This window comes from Oncorhynchus mykiss, chromosome 5 (assembly GCF_057628025.1).
Source record: "Oncorhynchus mykiss isolate SJ-2025 chromosome 5, ASM5762802v1, whole genome shotgun sequence".
NCBI lineage: Eukaryota > Metazoa > Chordata > Actinopteri > Salmoniformes > Salmonidae > Oncorhynchus > Oncorhynchus mykiss.
Window position 1 is genome coordinate 4,388,781 of NC_143026.1, and position 21,765 is coordinate 4,410,545.

Consider the following 21,765-nt stretch of genomic DNA (forward strand, 5'->3'; position numbering starts at 1 on the left):
TAATCATATGAATTAACAGTCTATAGCCATATACATGAATAGACAGTCTATACCCATATATATAATCATATTAATTAACAGTCTATAGCCATATACATGAATAGACAGTCTATAGCCATATATATAATCATATGAATTAACAGTCTATAGCCATATACATGAATAGACAGTCTATAGCCATATATATAATCATATGAATTAACAGTCTATAGCCATATACATGAATAGACAGTCTATAGCCATATATATATAATCATATAAATTAACAGTCTATAGCCATATACATGAATAGACAGTCTATAGCCATATATACAATCATATAAATTAACAGTCTATAGCCATATACATGAATAGACAGTCTATAGCCATATATATAATCATATGAATTAACAGTCTATAGCCATATACATGAATAGACAGTCTATAGCCATATATATAATCATATAAATTAACAGTCTATAGACATATACATGAATAGACAGTCTATAGCCATATATACAATCATATAAATTAACAGTCTATAGCCATATACATGAATAGACAGTCTATAGCCATATACATGAATGAACAGTCTACAGCCATATATATAATCATATGAATGAACAGTCTACAGCCATATATATAACCATATGAATGAACAGTCTACAGCCATATATATAATCATATGAATGAACAGTCTACAGCCATATATATAATCATATGAATGAACAGTCTACAGCCATATATATAATCATATGAATGAACAGTCTACAGCCATATATATAACCATATGAATGAACAGTCTACCGCCATATATATAACCATATGAATGAACAGTCTACAGCCATATATATAACCATATGAATAAACAGTCTACAGCCATATATATAACCATATGAATGAACAGTCTACAGCCATATATATAACCATATGAATAAACAGTCTACAGCCATATATACAATCATATAAATTAACAGTCTACAGCCATATATATAATCATATGAATGAACAGTCTACAGCCATATATATAACCATATGAATGAACAGTCTACAGCCATATATATAACCATATGAATGAACAGTCTACAGCCATATATATAACCATATGAATAAACAGTCTACAGCCATATATACAATCATATGAATGAACAGTCTACAGCCATATACATGAATTAACAGTCTATAGCCATATATATAACCATATGAATAAACAGTCTACAGCCATATATACAATCATATGAATGAACAGTCTACAGCCATATATATAATCATATGAATAAACAGTCTACAGCCATATATATAATCATATGAATGAACAGTCTACAGCCATATATATAACCATATGAATTAACAGTCTATAGCCATATATATAACCATATGAATTAACAGTCTATAGCCATATATATAACCATATGAATAAACAGTCTACAGCCATATATATAACCATATGAATGAACAGTCTACAGCTCTGGGTCACATTAGTTTTCTGAAAACAGTCATTAGCAGCTTGAATTGAATCTCAATAGGGTTAGGGTTATATACAGTATAACTATAATCTCAATAGGGTTAGGGTTATATACAGGATAACTATAATCTCAATAGGGTTAGGGTTATATACAGTATAACTATAATCTCAATAGGGTTAGGGTTATATACAGTATAACTATAATCTCAATAGGGTTAGGGTTATATACAGGATAACTATAATCTCAATAGGGTTAGGGTTATACACAGTATAGCTATAATCTCAATAGGGTTAGGGTTATATACACTATAACTATAATCTCAATAGGGTTAGGGTTATATACACTATAACTATAATCTCCATAGGGTTAGGGTTATATACAGTATAACTATAATCTCAATAGGGTTAGGGTTATATACAGTATAACTATAATCTCAATAGGGTTAGGGTTATATACAGTATAACTATAATCTCAATAGGGTTAGGGTTATATACAGTATAACTATAATCTCAATAGGGTTAGGGTTATATACAGTATAACTATAATCTCAATAGGGTTAGGGTTATATACAGGATAACTATAATCTCAATAGGGTTAGGGTTATACACAGTATAGCTATAATCTCAATAGGGTTAGGGTTATATACACTATAACTATAATCTCAATAGGGTTAGGGTTATATACACTATAACTATAATCTCCATAGGGTTAGGGTTATATACAGTATAACTATAATCTCAATAGGGTTAGGGTTATATACAGTATAACTATAATCTCAATAGGGTTAGGGTTATATACAGTATAACTATAATCTCAATAGGGTTAGGGTTATATACAGTATAACTATAATCTCAATAGGGTTAGGGTTATATACAGTATAACTATAATCTCAATAGGGTTAGGGTTAGGGTTATATACAGTGTAACTATAATCTCAATAGGGTTAGGGTTATATACAGTGTAACTATAATCTCAATAGGGTTAGGGTTATATACAGTCTAACTATAATCTCAATAGGGTTAGGGTTATATACAGTATAACTATAATCTCAATAGGGTTAGGGTTAGGGTTATATACAGTATAACTATAATCTCAATAGGGTTAGGGTTATATACAGTATAACTATAATCTCAATAGGGTTAGGGTTATATACAGGATAACTATAATCTCAGTAGGGTTAGGGTTAGGGTTATATACAGTATAACTATAATCTCAATAGGGTTAGGGTTATATACAGGATAACTATAATCTCAGTAGGGTTAGGGTTATATACAGTATAACTGTAATCTCAATAGGGTTAGGGTTATATACACTATAACTATAATCTCCATAGGGTTAGGGTTATATACAGTATAACTATAATCTCAATAGGGTTAGGGTTATATACAGTATAACTATAATCTCAATAGGGTTAGGGTTAGGGTTATATACAGTATAACTATAATCTCAATAGGGTTAGGGTTATATACAGTATAACTATAATCTCAATAGGGTTAGGGTTATATACAGGATAACTATAATCTCAATAGGGTTAGGGTTATATACAGTATAACTATAATCTCAATAGGGTTAGGGTTATATACAGTATAACTATAATCTCAATAGGGTTAGGGTTATATACAGTATAACTATAATCTCAATAGGGTTAGGGTTATATACAGTATAACTATAATCTCAATAGGGTTAGGGTTATATACAGTATAACTATAATCTCAATAGGGTTAGGGTTATATACAGTATAACTATAATCTCAATAGGGTTAGGGTTATATACAGTATAACTATAATCTCAATAGGGTTAGGGTTAGGGTTATATACAGTATAACTATAATCTCAATAGGGTTAGGGTTATATACAGTATAACTATAATCTCAATAGGGTTAGGGTTATATACAGTATAACTATAATCTCAATAGGGTTAGGGTTATATACAGTATAACTATAATCTCAATAGGGTTAGGGTTATATACAGTATAACTATAATCTCAATAGGGTTAGGGTTATATACAGTATAACTATAATCTCAATAGGGTTAGGGTTATATACAGTATAACTATAATCTGAGTAGGGTTAGGGTTATATACAGTATAACTATAATCTCAATAGGGTTAGGGTTATATACAGTATAACTATAATCTCAATAGGGTTAGGGTTATATACAGTATAACTATAATCTCAATAGGGTTAGGGTTATATACAGTATAACTATAATCTCAATAGGGTTAGGGTTATATACAGTATAACTATAATCTCAATAGGGTTAGGGTTATATACAGTATAACTATAATCTCAATAGGGTTAGGGTTATATACAGTATAACTATAATCTCAATAGGGTTAGGGTTATATACAGTATAACTATAATCTCAATAGGGTTAGGGTTATATACAGTATAACTATAATCTCAATAGGGTTAGGGTTATATACAGTATAACTATAATCTCAATAGGGTTAGGGTTATATACAGTATAACTATAATCTCAATAGGGTTAGGGTTATATACAGTATAACTATAATCTCAATAGGGTTAGGGTTATATACAGTATAACTATAATCTCAATAGGGTTAGGGTTATATACAGTATAACTATAATCTCAATAGGGTTAGGGTTATATACAGTATAACTATAATCTCAATAGGGTTAGGGTTATATACAGTATAACTATAATCTCAATAGGGTTAGGGTTATATACAGTATAACTATAATCTCAATAGGGTTAGGGTTATATACAGTATAACTATAATCTCAATAGGGTTAGGGTTATATACAGTATAACTATAATCTCAATAGGGTTAGGGTTATATACAGTATAACTATAATCTCAATAGGGTTAGGGTTATATACAGTATAACTATAATCTCAATAGGGTTAGGGTTAGGGTTATATACAGTATAACTATAATCTCAATAGGGTTAGGGTTATATACAGTATAACTATAATCTCAATAGGGTTAGGGTTATATACAGTATAACTATAATCTCAATAGGGTTAGGGTTAGGGTTATATACAGTATAACTATAATCTCAGTAGGGTTAGGGTTATATACAGTATAACTATAATCTCAATAGGGTTAGGGTTATATACAGTATAACTATAATCTCAATAGGGTTAGGGTTATATACAGTATAACTATAATCTCAATAGGGTTAGGGTTATATACAGTATAACTATAATCTCAATAGGGTTAGGGTTATATACAGTATAACTATAATCTCAATAGGGTTAGGGTTATATACAGTATAACTATAATCTCAATAGGGTTAAGGTTATATACAGTATAACTATAATCTCAATAGGGTTAGGGTTATATACAGTATAACTATAATCTCAATAGGGTTAGGGTTATATACAGTATAACTATAATCTCAATAGGGTTAGGGTTATATACAGTATAACTATAATCTCAATAGGGTTAGGGTTAGGGTTATATACAGTATAACTATAATCTCAATAGGGTTAGGGTTATATACAGTGTAACTATAATCTCAATAGGGTTAGGGTTATATACAGTCTAACTATAATCTCAATAGGGTTAGGGTTATACACAGTATAACTATAATCTCAATAGGTGATAAAAAAATAACAGACGTTTTGAGGGTTTTGACTTCGTTGAAATAAAAGGTGATGAAGAGAGAGATGGGATTTGTGTGTTGCCTGTGAGTCTACCAAAATAGGTCTACATTTCCTGTCTGCTGACGACACACACACACACACGCACACACACACACACACACACACACACACAGATCTGATGTTCGATGTGCTGAATGAACATTGGACTATTTTGAACTTTTTTCGTGGGATAATCATCATCATCATCAGCATCACCATCATCACAATCATCATCATCATCACTACCATCTCCATCATCATTACCAACATCATCATCATCATCATCATCATCATCATCATCATCATCACCATCATCACCATCACCATCATCAGCAGCAGCAGCAGCAGCATCCTCATCATCATCATCACCATCTGCATCATCATCAGCATCATCATCATCAACATCATCAGCATCCTCATCATCATCATCATCAACATCATCAGCAGCATCATCATCACCATCATCAGCAGCATCATCAGCAGCATCATCAGCAGCAGCATCCTCATCATCATCAACATCAGAAGCAGCAGCAGCAGCATCCTCATCATCACCACCATCATCATCATCAACATCATCAGCAGCATCATCATCACCATCATCAGCAGCATCATCATCATCATCATCAGCAGCATCATCATCACCATCATCAGCATCATCATCAGCAGCATCATCATCATCAGCAGCATCATCATCAACATCATCAGCATCATCATCAGCAGCATCATCATCATCAGCAGCATCATCATCAACATCATCAGCATCATCATCAGCAGCAGCATCCTCATCATCACCACCATCATCATCATCAACATCATCAGCAGCATCATCATCACCATCATCAGCAGCATCATCATCATCATCATCAGCATCATCATCAGCATCATCATCTTCAGCTTCATCAGCATCGTCATTATCATCAGCATAATCATTATCATCAGCATCATCATCAGCATCATCATTATCATCAGCATCATCATTTGAGTAGAGACGCCACTGTCCCTGACCATTGAAGCTGATAGCAAAGTGAACATGTGGTCCAGTTGTATAACACCCCTGTGTCAGCATCATCATCATCACCACCATCATCATCATCATCAGCATCATCATCATCAACCCCTGTGGGATGTTCTCAGATCCATCCCGTGATGCTATTATGCCTGTCTCTTCCTTTTGGCATATCAATGAATTCCCTCACTTCGTCGTGTAAATGGCTTTATGGTAAGAAAACACACATTCCAACAAAGTGGACATTTCAAAGTCAGCCAGCGTATAGAGGAAAACAAAGACCTTTTATCCTGCCTTGCTCTCTGAACAGCTGCTTAGAGGTTGATGTATACCTAACCATTTGGGTCCACTTCTGTTGTGCCAACAGCAAATGAAAGATGTTTATCATACTCTATTTGTTTAGCTGTATAGAATTCTAGTTCATGTCTTCCTGGAAAGCACTATGCAAACACACACACACACACACACACACACACACACACACACACACACACACACAACACTTGCAGTGTAGAAACCACAGGAGCATCTAGTCTCAGGGTGATGTAGAGAAGAGCAACAGCAATCGCTCTCTCGCTCTCTCTCTCTCTCTCTCTCCCTCTCTCCCTCTCGCCTTCTTTCCCTCTCTCTCTCTCTCTCTCTCTCTCTCTCTCTCTCTCTGTCTCTCTCTCTCTCTCTGTCTCTCCCTCTCTCCCTCCCTCTCTCTCTTTCCCTCTCTCTCTCTCAATTCAATTCAAAGGGTTTTATTGGCATGGGAAACATATGTTTACATTGTCAAAGCAAGTGAAATGGATGAATAAAAGTTAAATAAACATTAAATATTACACTCACAGAAGTTCCATAAGAATAAAGGCATTTCAAATGTCATATTATGTCTATATACAGTGTCGTAACGATGTGCAAAAAGTATGGGTTGTATTTACAATGGTATTTGTTCTTCACTGGTTGCCCTTTTCTCGTGGCAACAGGTCACAAATCTTGCTGCTGTGATGGCACACTGTGGAATTTCACCCAGTAGATATGGGAGTTTATCAAAATTGGGTTTGTTTTCAAATTCTTTGTGGATCTGTGTAACCTGAGGGAAATATGTCTCTCTAATATGGTCATACATTGGGCAGGAGGTTAGGAAATGCAGCTCAGTTTCCACCTCATTTTGTGGGCAGTGAGCACATAGCCTGTCTTCTCTTGAGAGCTTTCATTAAGGATACCCTCAACACCACAGACCACAGGTTGGATCCAGTGGGTTCTGGTCGTCTTTAATAGTTGATTCTACGATCTGTATTTGATCATGTATATGTTTTTGCTGTTTGTTCTTTGTTATTGAGCCAAAAAGATTGGAGAAGTGGTTTACCCATACATCTCCGTTTTGGATAGATAACTCTTCACGTTGTTGTTTGTTTAGTGTTTTCCAATTTTCCCAGAAGTGGTTAGATGCTATGGATTCTTCAATTACATTGAGCTGATTTCTGATGTGCTGTTCCTTCTTTTTCCGTGGAGTATTCCTGTGTTGTTTTAGTGATTCACCATAGTAAGGGAATATACTTAGGTTTTCTGCATCGCTATGTTTTTGGTTGGACAGGTTTTGTAACGGCTGGTTGAAGAAGAGGACCAAGGTGCAGCGTGGTACATGTTCATGAGTTTTAATAAAACTGAACATTAGAACCAAGAAATTACAAAGCGGAACAAACTAAACAGTTCTGTCTGGTGCAAAACAGGAAACAACTACCCACAGACACAGGTGGGAAACGGCTAAGTCTGGTTCTCAATCAGAGATAGACAGCTGCCTCTGATTGTCAGAGACAACGATAGACAGCTGCCTCTGACTGAGAACCACACCCCGGCCAAACACAAAGAAATAGAAAACATAGAACACAAAAACATAGAAATGCCCAACCCAACTCACGCCCTGACCAAACCAAAATAGAGACATAAAAAGGATCTCTAAGGTCAGGGCGTGACAGGTTTCTACATTTCTTTCTTCGTTTTTTTGCATTCTTCATCAAACCATTTGTCTTGTTGTTCATTTTCTTAGGTCTGCTTGACATTTTTAGATTTGATAGGGAAGCTGAGAGGTCAAAAATACTGTTGAGATTTTCTACTGCCAAGTTTACACCTTCACTATTACAGTGGAACGTTTTGCCCAGGAAATTGTCTAAAAAGGATTGAATTTGTTGTTGTTGTTGTTTGCCTAATTGTTTTTTTTCCAAACTGCATTCCTTCCATCTATAGCATTTCTTAATGTTACTCAGTTCCTTTGGCTTTGATGCCTCATGATTGAGTATTGCTCTGTTCAAGTAGACTGTGATTTTGCTGTGGTCTGATAGGGGTGTCAGTGGGCTGACTGTGAACGCTCTGAGAGACTCTGGGTTGAGGTCAGTGATGAAGTAGTCTACAGTACTACTGCCAAGAGATGAGCTATAGGTGTACCTACCATAGGAGTCCCCTCGAAGCCTACCATTGACTATGTACATACCCAGCGTGCGACAGAGCTGCAGGAGTTGTGACCCGTTTTTGTTGCTTATGTTGTCATAGTTGTGCCTAGGGGGGCATATGGAGGAGGGAATGCTGTTTGTCCCCCTGTGTGCTGAGGGTGTCAGGTTCTTGTCCGGTTCTGGCATTTAGGTCGCCACAGACTAGTACATGTCCCTGGGCCTGGAAATGATTGATTTCCCCCTCCAGGATGGAGAAGCTGTCTTCATTAAAATATGGGGATTCTAGTGGGGGGATATAGGTATCACACAGGAGGACATTTTTCTCTGTTGAGATAATTTCCTTATTAATATCTAGCCAGATGTAAAATGTTCCTGTTTTGACTAATTTAATAGAGTGGGTTAGGTCTGCTCTATACCAAATTAGAATACCCCCTGAGTCCCTTCCCTGTTTCACACCTGGTAGTTTAGTGGATGGGACTACCAGCTCTTTGTAACCTAGAGGGCAACCAGTGGGTCCATCTCCTCTCTACCATGTTTCTTGTAGGATGACATGCTCTCTCTCTCTCTCTCTCTCTCTCTCTCTCTCTCTCTCTCTCTATGTCTCTCTGTCTCTCTCTCTCTCCCTCTCTCTCTCCCCATCTCTGTCTCTCTGTCTCTCTGTCTGTCTCTCTCTCTGTCTATCTCTCCCTCTCTCTCTCCCCATCTCTCTCCCTCTGTCTCTCCCTCTCTCTCTCCCCATCTCTGTCTCTCTGTCTCTCTGTCTATCTCTCCCTCTCTCTCTCCCCATCTCTCTCCCTCTGTCTCTCCCTCTCTCTCTCCCCATCTCTGTCTCTCTGTCTCTCTGTCTGTCTCTCTCTCTCCCCATCTCTCTCCCTCTGTCTCTCCCTCTCTCTCTCCCCATCTCTGTCTCTCTGTCTCTCTGTCTGTCTCTCTCTCTGTCTATCTCTCCCTCTCTCTCTCCCCATCTCTCTCCCTCTGTCTCTCCCTCTCTCTCTCCCCATCTCTGTCTCTCTGTCTCTCTGTCTCTCTGTCTGTCTCTCTGTCTCTCTGTCTCTCTGTCTGTCTCTCTCTCTATCTCTCTCCCCGTCTCTCTCTCTCTCTCTCGCTCTCTATGTCTCTCTGTCTCTCTCTCTCTCTCTCTCGGGACAACATTAACAACAATAACCAAGTGTCAAAATAACCATGCATTCAACAATAACAATAAGCATACAGTAGAGGACATGTGCAGGTTGGTTGGTCTGTCAGACACTGTCCCTCATCTTATGGCAGGCAGCAACGTCGTGCGCTGCCAACCCACAGCTCTCTGCGTCCTCCCCCAACAGGACGGGTAGCCTGTCCCTCCCCCAACAGGACGGGTAGCCTGTCCCTCCCCCAACAGGACGGGTAGCCTGTCCCTCCCCCAACAGGACGGGTAGCCTGTCCCTCCCCCAACAGGACGGGTAGCCTGTCCCTCCCCCAACAGGACGGGTAGCCTGTCCCTCCCCCAACAGGACGGGTAGCCTACTCTGATTTTATATTTTTTACATTTTGTCAGGAAATGCAGCTCCTTCTCAGGTTCTGCTGTGGTACAGTGGTTGCACAGCCTTTCCTCTACAGGGAGCCAGGTTCTGCTGTTGTGCAGTGGTTGCACAGCCTTTCCTCTACAGGGAGCCAGGTACTGCTGTGATGCAGTGGTTACACAGCCTTTCCTCTACAGGGAGCCAGGTTCTGCTGTGGTACAGTGGTTGCACAGCCTTTCCTCTACAGGGAGCCAGGTTCTGCTGTGATGCAGTGGTTACACAGCCTTTCCTCTACAGGGAGCCAGGTTCTGCTGTGGTGCAGTGGTTGCACAGCCTTTCCTCTACAGGGAGCCAGGTTCTGCTGTTATGCAGTGGTTGCACAGCCTTTCCTCTACAGGGAGCCAGGTTTTCCTGTGTCTACCCTTCTCAATGGCAAGGCTGTGCTCACTGAGCCTGTACTTTGTCAAGGTTTATCTAAGGTAGCACAGATAGCACTACATTTACTCTGTTTGTGTTTGTGTTTCCCAATAAGCAATGTAGTTTTGTTTTGACTGTGTTGTAATTTGGTTTATTCTGATTGATTGGATGGTCTGGTCCTGAGGCTTCAGTGTGTTAGTAGAACAGGTTAGTGAACTCAGCCCCAGGACCAGCTGGATGAGGGGACTGAGGCTTCAGTGTGTTAGTAGAACAGGTTTGTGAACTCAGCCCCAGGACCAGCTGGATGAGGGGACTCTTTTCTTTGCTCAGCTCTTGGCATTGCAGGGCTTGGTAATGATATCAGAGGGAGTCACTGTATTTTAGATGTTTCCAAAATGTAATTGCTCTTTTTTGAGTTTTTATTATTAGTGGATATTGGCCTAGTTCTGCCCTGCATGCATTGTTTGTAGTTTTCCTCTGGACATGTAGGAGAATCTTACAGAACTCTGCATGCTGGGTTTCAATGGGGTGTTTGTCCCATTTGATGAAATCTTGTTTTGCAAGTGGACCCCACATCTCGCTGCCATAAAGTGCATTTGGTTCAATTGACACATTAAATTAGTTTTAGTCAAATTTTAATAGGTATTTCAATTTGAATTAGCTTTGTAATGGCGTAGAATACCCTGCGTGCTTTCTCTCTCAGTTCATTCACTGCCTCATTAAGGTGTCCAGTTGAGCTTATTTTTAACCTCAGTAATTGTAGTGTGTGTAGTTCTCCATATATTTTGTACCAGTTGTGAACTTTAGTCTAATTCCCTGAGATCTGGATCTTCTCTGGAAAATCCTTATTTTAGTCTTTTTGGGGTTTACTGCCAGGGCCCAGGTCTGACAGTACTGCTCTAGCAGGTCCAGGCTCTGCTGTAGGCCATGTGCTGTGGGGGTTTACTGCCAGGGCCCAGGTCTGACAGTACTGCTCTAGCAGGTCCAGGCTCTGCTGTAGGCCATGTGCTGTGGGGGTTTACTGCCAGGGCCCAGGTCTGGCAGTACTGCTCTAGCAGGTCCAGGCTCTGCTGTAGGCCAGGTGCTGTGGGGGTTTACTGCCAGGGCCCAGGTCTGGCAGTACTGCTCTAGCAGGTCCAGGCTCTGCTGTAGGCCATGTGCTGTGGGGGTTTACTGCTAGGGCCCAGGTCTGGCAGTACTGCTCTAGCAGGTCCAGGCTCTGCTGTAGGCCAGGTGCTGTGGGGGTTTACTGCCAGGGCCCAGGTCTGGCAGTACTGCTCTAGCAGGTCCAGGCTCTGCTGTAGGCCAGGTGCTGTGGGGGTTTACTGCCAGGGCCCAGGTCTGTCACTACTGCTCTAGCAGGTCCAGGCTCTGCTGTAGGCCATGTGCTGTGGGTGACAGCAGGCATAGGTCATCTGCGAAGAGTAGGCATTTAACCTCTGAATTGTGGAGACTAACACCAGGGGCTGAGGACCTCTCTTTCCCTCTCTCTTTCTCGTTCTCTTTTTGCATGCTGGGAGTGTTTGGTGCATGCTGGGAGTGTTTGGTGCATGCTGGGAGTGTTTGGTGCATGCTGGGAGTGTTTGGTGCATGCTGGGAGTGTTTGGTGCATGCTGGGAGTGTTTGGTGCATGCTGGGAATTGATTGAGTGAGTTAGATCGCCTCTGTGTTTCCTTTCTTGGTAGTAGAATTAGGTCTATTGTATTTCTTGTTGGAATTGCCCTGGATTTGGTTGGGATGTCGACCCACATGGGCACGCCGTCCCTGTCACGTCGGCACGGCTTCAGGCGTGTTACTGAAGCTACTGTCACGTCGGCACGGCTTCAGGTGTGTTACTGAAGCTACTGTCACGTCGGCACGGCTTCAGGCGTGTTACTCAAGCTACTGTCACGTCGGCACGGCTTCAGGCGTGTTACTGAAGCTACTGTCACGTCGGCACGGCTTCAGGCGTGTTACTGAAGCTACTGTCACGTCGGCACGGCTTCAGGCGTGTTACTGAAGCTACTGTCACGTCGGCACGGCTTCAGGCGTGTTACTGAAGCTACTGTCACGTCGGCACGGCTTCAGGTGTGTTACTGAAGCTACTGTCACGTCGGCACGGCTTCAGGCGTGTTACTGAAGCTACTGTCACGTCGGCACGGCTTCAGGCGTGTTACTGAAGCTACTGTCACGTCGGCACGGCTTCAGGCGTGTTACTGAAGCTACTGTCACGTCGGCACGGCTTCAGGTGTGTTACTGAAGCTACTGTCACGTCGGCACGGCTTCAGGCGTGTTACTGAAGCTACTGTCACGTCGGCACGGCTTCAGGCGTGTTACTGAAGCTACTGTCACGTCGGCACGGCTTAATAAAGCAGTGGTGTTATTTCTTAAAGAAGAGAGTCTGGTAGATGGGATGGTTGAGCATGGTGTACTTCTTAAAGAAGAGTGTCTGGTAGATGGGATGGTTGAGCATGGTGTACTTCTTAAAGAAGAGAGTCTGGTAGATCGGATGGTTGAGCATGGTGTACTTCTTAAAGAAGAGTGTCTGGTAGATCGGATGGTTGAGCATGGTGTACTTCTTAAAGAAGAGTGTCTGGTAGATCGGATGGTTGAGCATGGTGTACTTCTTAAAGAAGAGAGTCTGGTAGATCGAATGGTTGAGCATGGTGTACTTCTTAAAGAAGAGAGTGTGGTAGATGGGATGGTTGAGCATGGCGTACTTCTTAAAGAAGAGTGTCTGGTAGATCGTATGGTTGAGCATGGCGTACTTCTTAAAGAAGAGTGTCTGGTAGAACGGATGGTTGAGCATGGCGTACTTCTTAAAGAAGAGAGTCTAGTAGATCGGATGGTTGAGCATGGTGTACTTCTTAAAGAAGAGAGTCTGGTAGATCGGATGGTTGAGCATGGTGTACTTCTTAAAGAAGAGTGTCTAGTAGATCGGATGGTTGAGCATGGTGTACTTCTTAAAGAAGAGTGTCTGGTAGATGGGATGGTTGAGCATGGTGTACTTCTTAAAGAAGAGAGTCTGGTAGATCGGATGGTTGAGCATGGTGTACTTCTTAAAGAAGAGTGTCTGGTAGATGGGATGGTTGAGCATGGTGTACTTCTTAAAGAAGAGAGTGTGGTAGATGGGATGGTTGAGCATGGCGTACTTCTTAAAGAAGAGTGTCTGGTAGATGGGATGGTTGAGCATGGCGTACTTCTTAAAGAAGAGTGTCTGGTAGATCGGATGGTTGAGCATGGTGTACTTCTTAAAGAAGAGAGTCTGGTAGATGGGATGGTTGAGCATGGCGTACTTCTTAAAGAAGAGAGTCTGGTAGATGGGATGGTTGAGCATGGCGTACTTCTTCAAGAAGAGTGTCTGGTTGATCAGATGGTTGAGCATGGTGTACTTCTTATAGAAGAGTGTCTGGTAGATGGGATGGTTGAACATGGTGTACTTCTTAAAGAAGAGTGTCTGGTAGATGGGATGGTTGAGCATGGTGTACTTCTTAAAGAAGAGTGTCTGGTTGATCGTATGGTTGAGCATGGTGTACTTCTTATAGAAGAGTGTCTGGTAGATCGTATGGTTGAGCATGGCGTACTTCTTAAAGAAGAGTGTCTGGTAGATCGTATGGTTGAGCATGGCGTACTTCTTAAAGAAGAGTGTGTGGTAGATGGGATGGTTGAGCATGGTGTACTTCTTAAAGAAGAGTGTCTGGTAGATGGGATGGTTGAGCATGGTGTACTTCTTAAAGAAGAGTGTCTGGTAGATCGGATGGTTGAGCATGGTGTACTTCTTAAAGGAATGTTTATTCAAGTTACGCCGCTTTTTTCTCCGTCAACAAGGGTAACGAATTCGAATGTCCCGCAGGTTTATTCCCAATGAGCTGTTGGAGCGCGAGTTATTGCTGTTTGGGAAGTTTTCAAGTACAATTCAGATTGTCCTGTTGGGTTGCAAACACCCGGCTCTGAAACAAGTTATGACGTTTCAAACACCCGGCTCTGAGGCTAATGAGGTTGACTTCTACAGGAGATACATAGTGATGAGGCTAATGAGGTTGACTTCTACAGGAGATACATAGTGATGAGGATAATGAGGTTGACTGGGGTATGTGGTGGGAGGGGCAGCATATACTCAGTCATGGTACTAATTTCCTCAGGCTTAGGGATGACTGTGGTATCTACAACAGAGATTGTCAAGGGTCAGGTTTTATTGATCAAGGCGGATGTTATGTTTTCAAACAAAAATTTGTACTTGTATTTATCCCTCTAATGAGGGTACAGAGCGTATTGCTGTGTTTGATCAACTAAAGGAAACCTTAAGACAGTGTGTCCAAGAGGGGTGTATGGTTTTAGAGGGGACTGGAACTGTACAGTGGATTTTACTGTTGACCACACTGCTAAGAACCTCACCTGCGATCAGCAATTTGTCTGTCTGGTCTATTAACTGAGTTTAAATTATTTATTTATTTAACCTTATATTTAACTAGGCAAGTCAGTTAAGAACAAATTCGTATTTACAATGACGGCCTACCTGGGAACAGTGGGTTAACTGCCTTGTTCAGGGGCAGAACGACAGACCTGGGAACAGGACATCAAATCTATTGAATTGAAGTTGCTCACTCAGAACGACCCCGGACTAGTCATGAACTTACAGGACAAGAGACATGAACTGAGGTCATTTCTACATGAAAGAGTGACAGGTGTCTTGATTAGGTCTCGTTTTGCTTCCCTCAACGATATGGACGATCCTATCGCTGTTTTTTTAACCACTAGGACAGTGGACATTGCAATGCAAACAGACGGTATGCCTTCGTCTCCCTGGTGGGAAGGTGACCACGGAGGACGGTGAGATGCGCCAACATGCCGTGGATTTCTACTCTGTCCTCTATAAGGCGGAGGATTGTGATCCTCTGTGTACTGAACAGTTGTTACATGGACTTCCTCAATTGGGCCCTGAGCAGAGAGCTGCTTTTGGACTCTGACATTACTCTGCAGGAGCTGTCCACAGCAGTTATACAGCTCTCAACAGGCCGAGCCCCTGGCATCGATGGTTTACCATCTGAGTTTTATAACAGCACTTTTGGGGGTCTATTGGGGAGGATTTGTATGAAGTGGTGTGTGAATCTTTTCACGAGGGTTCTCTTCCTGTATCCTGTCAACGTGCGGTGCGTTCACTGTTGCCAAAAATGAGGGAATTGGCTCTTTAAATAAAACTGCCGTCCTGTTGCAATGCCTGTGTGCAGAATATAAAACTATATCTAAGTGTCTCTCAAACAGGTATATAGAATATCTGGGGCTGTTGGTCCACAAGGACCAGTTCTACTGTGTACCTGATCGCTCTATAGTTGATAACTTGTGTCTAATAAGAGATGTTTTAGACATTTGTAAACTGTCTGATGTAAATGTGGGTTTACTTTCTTTGGATCAGGAGAAGGCCTTTAACCGTGTGGACCACCAGTACGTGTTCAAACCAATGAAAGCCTTTGGGTTTGGGGATGTTTGTTTGGTCTTGGATGAGTTTACTGTATGCTGGGGCCTCGTGTATGGTGAAGGTGGGGGGTGGTTTGAGTTGCACCATCCCCGTCCGAAGGGGTATTAGGCAGGGATGCCCAATATCAGGACAGTTATATTGGCAAATGAACCAATGGTTTGTTTTTTAAGAGCGAGGCTTACCGGTTTCTCTGTACCAGGAGTAATGAAGGGTCCCAAGATAGCACTGTCTGCGTATGCAGATGACGTGACAGTTTTTATTACAGTGGGTGAGGATGTTAAGGTTCTCAAACGCTTTAAAGGTGTATGAGGGGGCTTCCTCAGCTAGAGTCAATTGGGGAAAGACTGAACCTCTGTGGGCATGTCAGCTTCAGATAGGGTCAACTCCACGGTTACCAGGGGTCTTCAGACAGGGTCCTCTCCACGGTTACCAGGAGGGCTTCAGACGGGGTCAACTCCACGGTTACCAGAAGGGCTTCAGACGGGGTCAACTCCACGTTTACCAGGAGGGCTTCAGATGGGGTCAACTCCACGGTTACCAGGGGGGCTTCAGATAGGGTCCACTCCACGGTTACCAGGAAGGCTTCAGATGGGGTCAACTCCACGGTTACCAGGAGGGCTTCAGATAGGGTCCTCTCCATGGTTACCAGGAGGGCTTCAGACGGGGTCAACTCCACGGTTACCAGGAGGGCTTCAGACGGGGTCAACTCCACGGTTACCAGGGGTCTTCAGATAGGGTCCTCTCCATGGTTACCAGGGGGGCTTCAGACGGGGTCAACTCCACGGTTACCAGGAGGGCTTCAGACGGGGTCAACTCCACGGTTACCAGGGGTCTTCAGATAGGGTCCTCTCCATGGTTACCAGGGAGGCTTCAGACGGGGTCAACTCCACGGTTACCAGGGGGGCTTCAGACGGGGTCAACTCCACGGTTATCAGGGGTCTTCAGATAGGGTCCTCTCCATGGTTACCAGGTCAGCTTCAGATAGGGTCCTCTCCAAGGTTACCAGGGGGGCTTCAGATAGGGCCCTCTCCATGGTTACCAGGGGGGCTTCAGACGGGTTCAAATCCACGGTTACCAGGGGTCTTCAGATAGGGTCCTCTCCATGGTTACCAGAGGGGCTTCAGACGGGGTCAACTCCACGGTTACCAGGGGTCTTCAGATAGGGTCCACTCCACGGTTACCAGGGGTCTTCAGATAGGGTCCACTCCACGGTTACCAGGGGTCTTCAGATAGGGTCCTCTCCATGGTTACCAGGGGGGCTTCAGACGGGGTCAACTCCACGGTTACCAGGGGGGCTTCAGACGGGGTCAACTCCACGGTTACCAGGGGTCTTCAGATAGGGTCCTCTCCATGGTTACCAGGTCAGTTTCAGATAGGGTCCTCTCCAAGGTTACCAGGGGGGCTCCAGATAGGGTCCTCTCCATGGTTACCAGGTTCAGCTTCAGAAAGGGTCCTCTCCATGGTTACCAGGTAAGCTCAGATAGGGTCCTCTCCATGGTTACCAGGTGGGCTTCAGATAGGGTCAACTCCACGGTTACCAGGGGTCTTCAGATAGGGTCCTCTCCATGGTTACCAGGTCAGTTTCAGATAGGGTCCTCTCCATGGTTACTAGATTCAACTTCATATAGGGTTATCTCCATGGTTACCAGGGGGGCTTCAGATAGAGTCCTCTCCATGGTTACCAGGTTCAGCTTCAGATAGGGTCCTTTCCACAGTTACCAGGGGTCTTCATATAGGGTCCTCTCCACGGTTACCAGTTCAGCTTCATATAGGGTTCTCTCCACGGTTACCAGGGGGCTTCAGATAGGGTCCACTCCACGGTTACCAGGGGGGCTTCAGATAGGGTCCTCTCCACGGTTACCAGAGGGGCTTCAGATAGGGTCCACTCCACGGTTACCAGGGGGCTTCAGATAGGGTCCACTCCACGGTTACCAGGGGTCTTCAGATAGGGTCCACTCCACGGTTACCAGGGGTCTTCAGATAGGGTCCTCTCCATGGTTACCAGGGGGGCTTCAGACGGGGTCAACTCCACGGTTACCAGGGGGGCTTCAGACGGGGTCAACTCCACGGTTACCAGGGGTCTTCAGATAGGGTCCTCTCCATGGTTACCAGGTCAGTTTCAGATAGGGTCCTCTCCAAGGTTACCAGGGGGGCTCCAGATAGGGTCCTCTCCATGGTTACCAGGTTCAGCTTCAGAAAGGGTCCTCTCCATGGTTACCAGGTAAGCTCAGATAGGGTCCTCTCCATGGTTACCAGGTGGGCTTCAGATAGGGTCAACTCCACGGTTACCAGGGGTCTTCAGAAAGGGTCCTCTCCATGGTTACCAGGTAAGCTCAGATAGGGTCCTCTCCATGGTTACCAGGTGGGCTTCAGATAGGGTCAACTCCACGGTTACCAGGGGTCTTCAGATAGGGTCCTCTCCATGGTTACCAGGTCAGTTTCAGATAGGGTCCTCTCCATGGTTACTAGATTCAACTTCATATAGGGTTATCTCCATGGTTACCAGGGGGGCTTCAGATAGAGTCCTCTCCATGGTTACCAGGTTCAGCTTCAGATAGGGTCCTTTCCACAGTTACCAGGGGTCTTCATATAGGGTCCTCTCCACGGTTACCAGTTCAGCTTCATATAGGGTTCTCTCCACGGTTACCAGGGGGCTTCAGATAGGGTCCACTCCACGGTTACCAGGGGGGCTTCAGATAGGGTCCTCTCCACGGTTACCAGAGGGGCATCAGATAGGGTCCTCTCCATGGTTACTAGATTCAACTTCATATAGGGTTATCTCCATGGTTACCAGGGGGGCTTCAGATAGGGTCCACTCCACGGTTACCAGGTCAGCTTCATATAGGGTTCTCTCCACGGTTACCAGGGGGTCTTCAGATAGGGTCCTCTCCATGGTTACCAGAGGGGCTTCAGACGGGGTCAACTCCACGGTTACCAGGGGTCTTCAGATAGGGTCCACTCCACGGTTACCAGGGGTCTTCAGATAGGGTCCACTCCACGGTTACCAGGGGTCTTCAGATAGGGTCCTCTCCATGGTTACCAGGGGGGCTTCAGACGGGGTCAACTCCACGGTTACCAGGGGGGCTTCAGACGGGGTCAACTCCACGGTTACCAGGGGTCTTCAGATAGGGTCCTCTCCATGGTTACCAGGTCAGTTTCAGATAGGGTCCTCTCCAAGGTTACCAGGGGGGCTCCAGATAGGGTCCTCTCCATGGTTACCAGGTTCAGCTTCAGAAAGGGTCCTCTCCATGGTTACCAGGTAAGCTCAGATAGGGTCCTCTCCATGGTTACCAGGTGGGCTTCAGATAGGGTCAACTCCACGGTTACCAGGGGTCTTCAGATAGGGTCCTCTCCATGGTTACCAGGTCAGCTTCAGATAGGGTCCTCTCCATGGTTACTAGATTCAACTTCATATAGGGTTATCTCCATGGTTACCAGGGGGGCTTCAGATAGAGTCCTCTCCATGGTTACCAGGTTCAGCTTCAGATAGGGTCCTTTCCACAGTTACCAGGGGTCTTCATATAGGGTCCTCTCCACGGTTACCAGTTCAGCTTCATATAGGGTTCTCTCCACGGTTACCAGGGGGCTTCAGATAGGGTCCACTCCACGGTTACCAGGGGGGCTTCAGATAGGGTCCTCTCCACGGTTACCAGAGGGGCATCAGATAGGGTCCTCTCCATGGTTACTAGATTCAACTTCATATAGGGTTATCTCCATGGTTACCAGGGGGGCTTCAGATAGGGTCCACTCCACGGTTACCAGGTCAGCTTCATATAGGGTTCTCTCCACGGTTACCAGGGGGTCTTCAGATAGGGTCCTCTCCATGGTTACCAGAGGGGCTTCAGACGGGGTCAACTCCACGGTTACCAGGGGTCTTCAGATAGGGTCCACTCCACGGTTACCAGGGGTCTTCAGATAGGGTCCACTCCACGGTTACCAGGGGTCTTCAGATAGGGTCCTCTCCATGGTTACCAGGGGGGCTTCAGACGGGGTCAACTCCACGGTTACCAGGGGGGCTTCAGACGGGGTCAACTCCACAGTTACCAGGGGTCTTCAGATAGGGTCCTCTCCATGGTTACCAGGTCAGTTTCAGATAGGGTCCTCTCCAAGGTTACCAGGGGGGCTTCAGATAGGGTCCTCTCCATGGTTACCAGGTTCAGCTTCAGAAAGGGTCCTCTCCATGGTTACCAGGTAAGCTCAGATAGGGTCCTCTCCATGGTTACCAGGTGGGCTTCAGATAGGGTCAACTCCACGGTTACCAGGGGTCTTCAGATAGGGTCCTCTCCATGGTTACCAGGTCAGCTTCAGATAGGGTCAACTCCATGGTTACTAGATTCAACTTCATATAGGGTTATCTCCATGGTTACCAGGGGGGCTTCAGATAGGGTCCACTCCACGGTTACCAGGTCAGCTTCATATAGGGTTCTCTCCACGGTTACCAGGGGGTCTTCAGATAGGGTCCACTCCACGGTTACCAGGGGGGCTTCATATAGGGTTCTCTCCACGGTTACCAGAGGGGCTTCAGATAGGGTCCACTCCACGGTTACCAGGGGGGCTTCAGATAGGGTCCTCTCCACGGTTACCAGGGGGGCATCAGATAGGGTCCTCTCCATGGTTACTAGATTCAACTTCATATAGGGTTATCTCCATGGTTACCAGGGGGGCTTCAGATAGAGTCCTCTCCATGGTTACCAGGTTCAGCTTCAGATAGGGTCCTTTCCACAGTTACCAGGGTTCTTCAGATAGGTCCTCTCCACGGTTACCAGGGGGGCTTCAGATAGGGTCCACTCCACGGTTACCAGGTCAGCTTCATATAGGGTTCTCTCCACGGTTACCAGGGGGGCTTCAGATAGGGTCCACTCCACGGTTACCAGGGGGGCTTCAGATAGGGTCCTCTCCACGGTTACCAGGGGGGCATCAGATAGGGTCCTCTCCACGGTTACCAGGTCAGCTTCATATAGGGTTCTCTCCACGGTTACCAGGGGGGCTTCAGATAGGGTCCTCTCTATGATTACCAGGTCAGCTTCAGATAGGGTCCTCTCCACGGTTACCAGGGGGGCTTCAGTGGGGTAGAGATGGAATGGGGGGGTTTTCTTGGAGAGACTCTGGGGGGTTTTCTTGGCTCCGATGTCTTTTTAAAAAATGACTGGGAGGGTGTCATGGAGAAGGTGTGTGCAGATTGTCTAGGTGTAAATGAGTGCTACCCCAGCTGTCTCATAGGGGAAGTGTGCTGGTAGCTAATAAGCCAGCCATCTCTACCCTGTGGCTCAGACTAATGATTGTACAGCCGTCTGATACAAAAGCTTCAGAGGACTCTTGTCAATTTCTTCTGGTCTGGACAACACTGGATTAAAGCTGCAACCCTGTACCTGCCACTGCACGAGGGTGGGCGAGGGCTGGTGGACATTTCTTCTAGGATCATGGCTTTCCGGCTTCAAGGAGCCCAGAGACTGTTGTACAGTGACGGTTCTAGCAGCCCAGAGGCTGTTGTAGAGTGATGGTTCTAGCAGCCCAGAGACTGTTGTACAGTGACGGTTCTAGCAGCCCAGAGGCTGTTGTACAGTGACGGTTCTAGCAGCCCAGAGACTGTTGTACAGTGATGGTTCTAGCAGCCCAGAGACTGTTGTACTTTGACGGTTCTAGCAGCCCAGAGACTGTTGTACAGTGATGGTTCTAGCAGCCCAGAGACTGTTGTACAGTGATGGTTCTAGCAGCCCAGAGACTGTTGTACAGTGATGGTTCTAGCAGCCCAGAGACTGTTGTACAGTGAGGGTTCTAGCAGCCTAGAGACTGTTGTTCAGTGGTGGTTCTAGCAGCCCAGAGACTGTTGTACAGTGATGGTTCTAGCAGCCCAGAGACTGTTGTACAGTGATGGTTCTAGCAGCCCAGAGACTGTTGTAC

At 44.4% G+C, this 21,765-nt stretch overlaps 1 protein-coding gene across 2 annotated transcripts in view; it reads left to right on the plus strand.

Moving 5' to 3' along the window:
- LOC110513199 (netrin receptor DCC) overlaps positions 1–21,765 on the plus strand; it is a 607,044-nt gene that overhangs the window by 380,103 nt on the left and 205,176 nt on the right. The gene's annotated exons all lie outside the window — the stretch shown is intronic.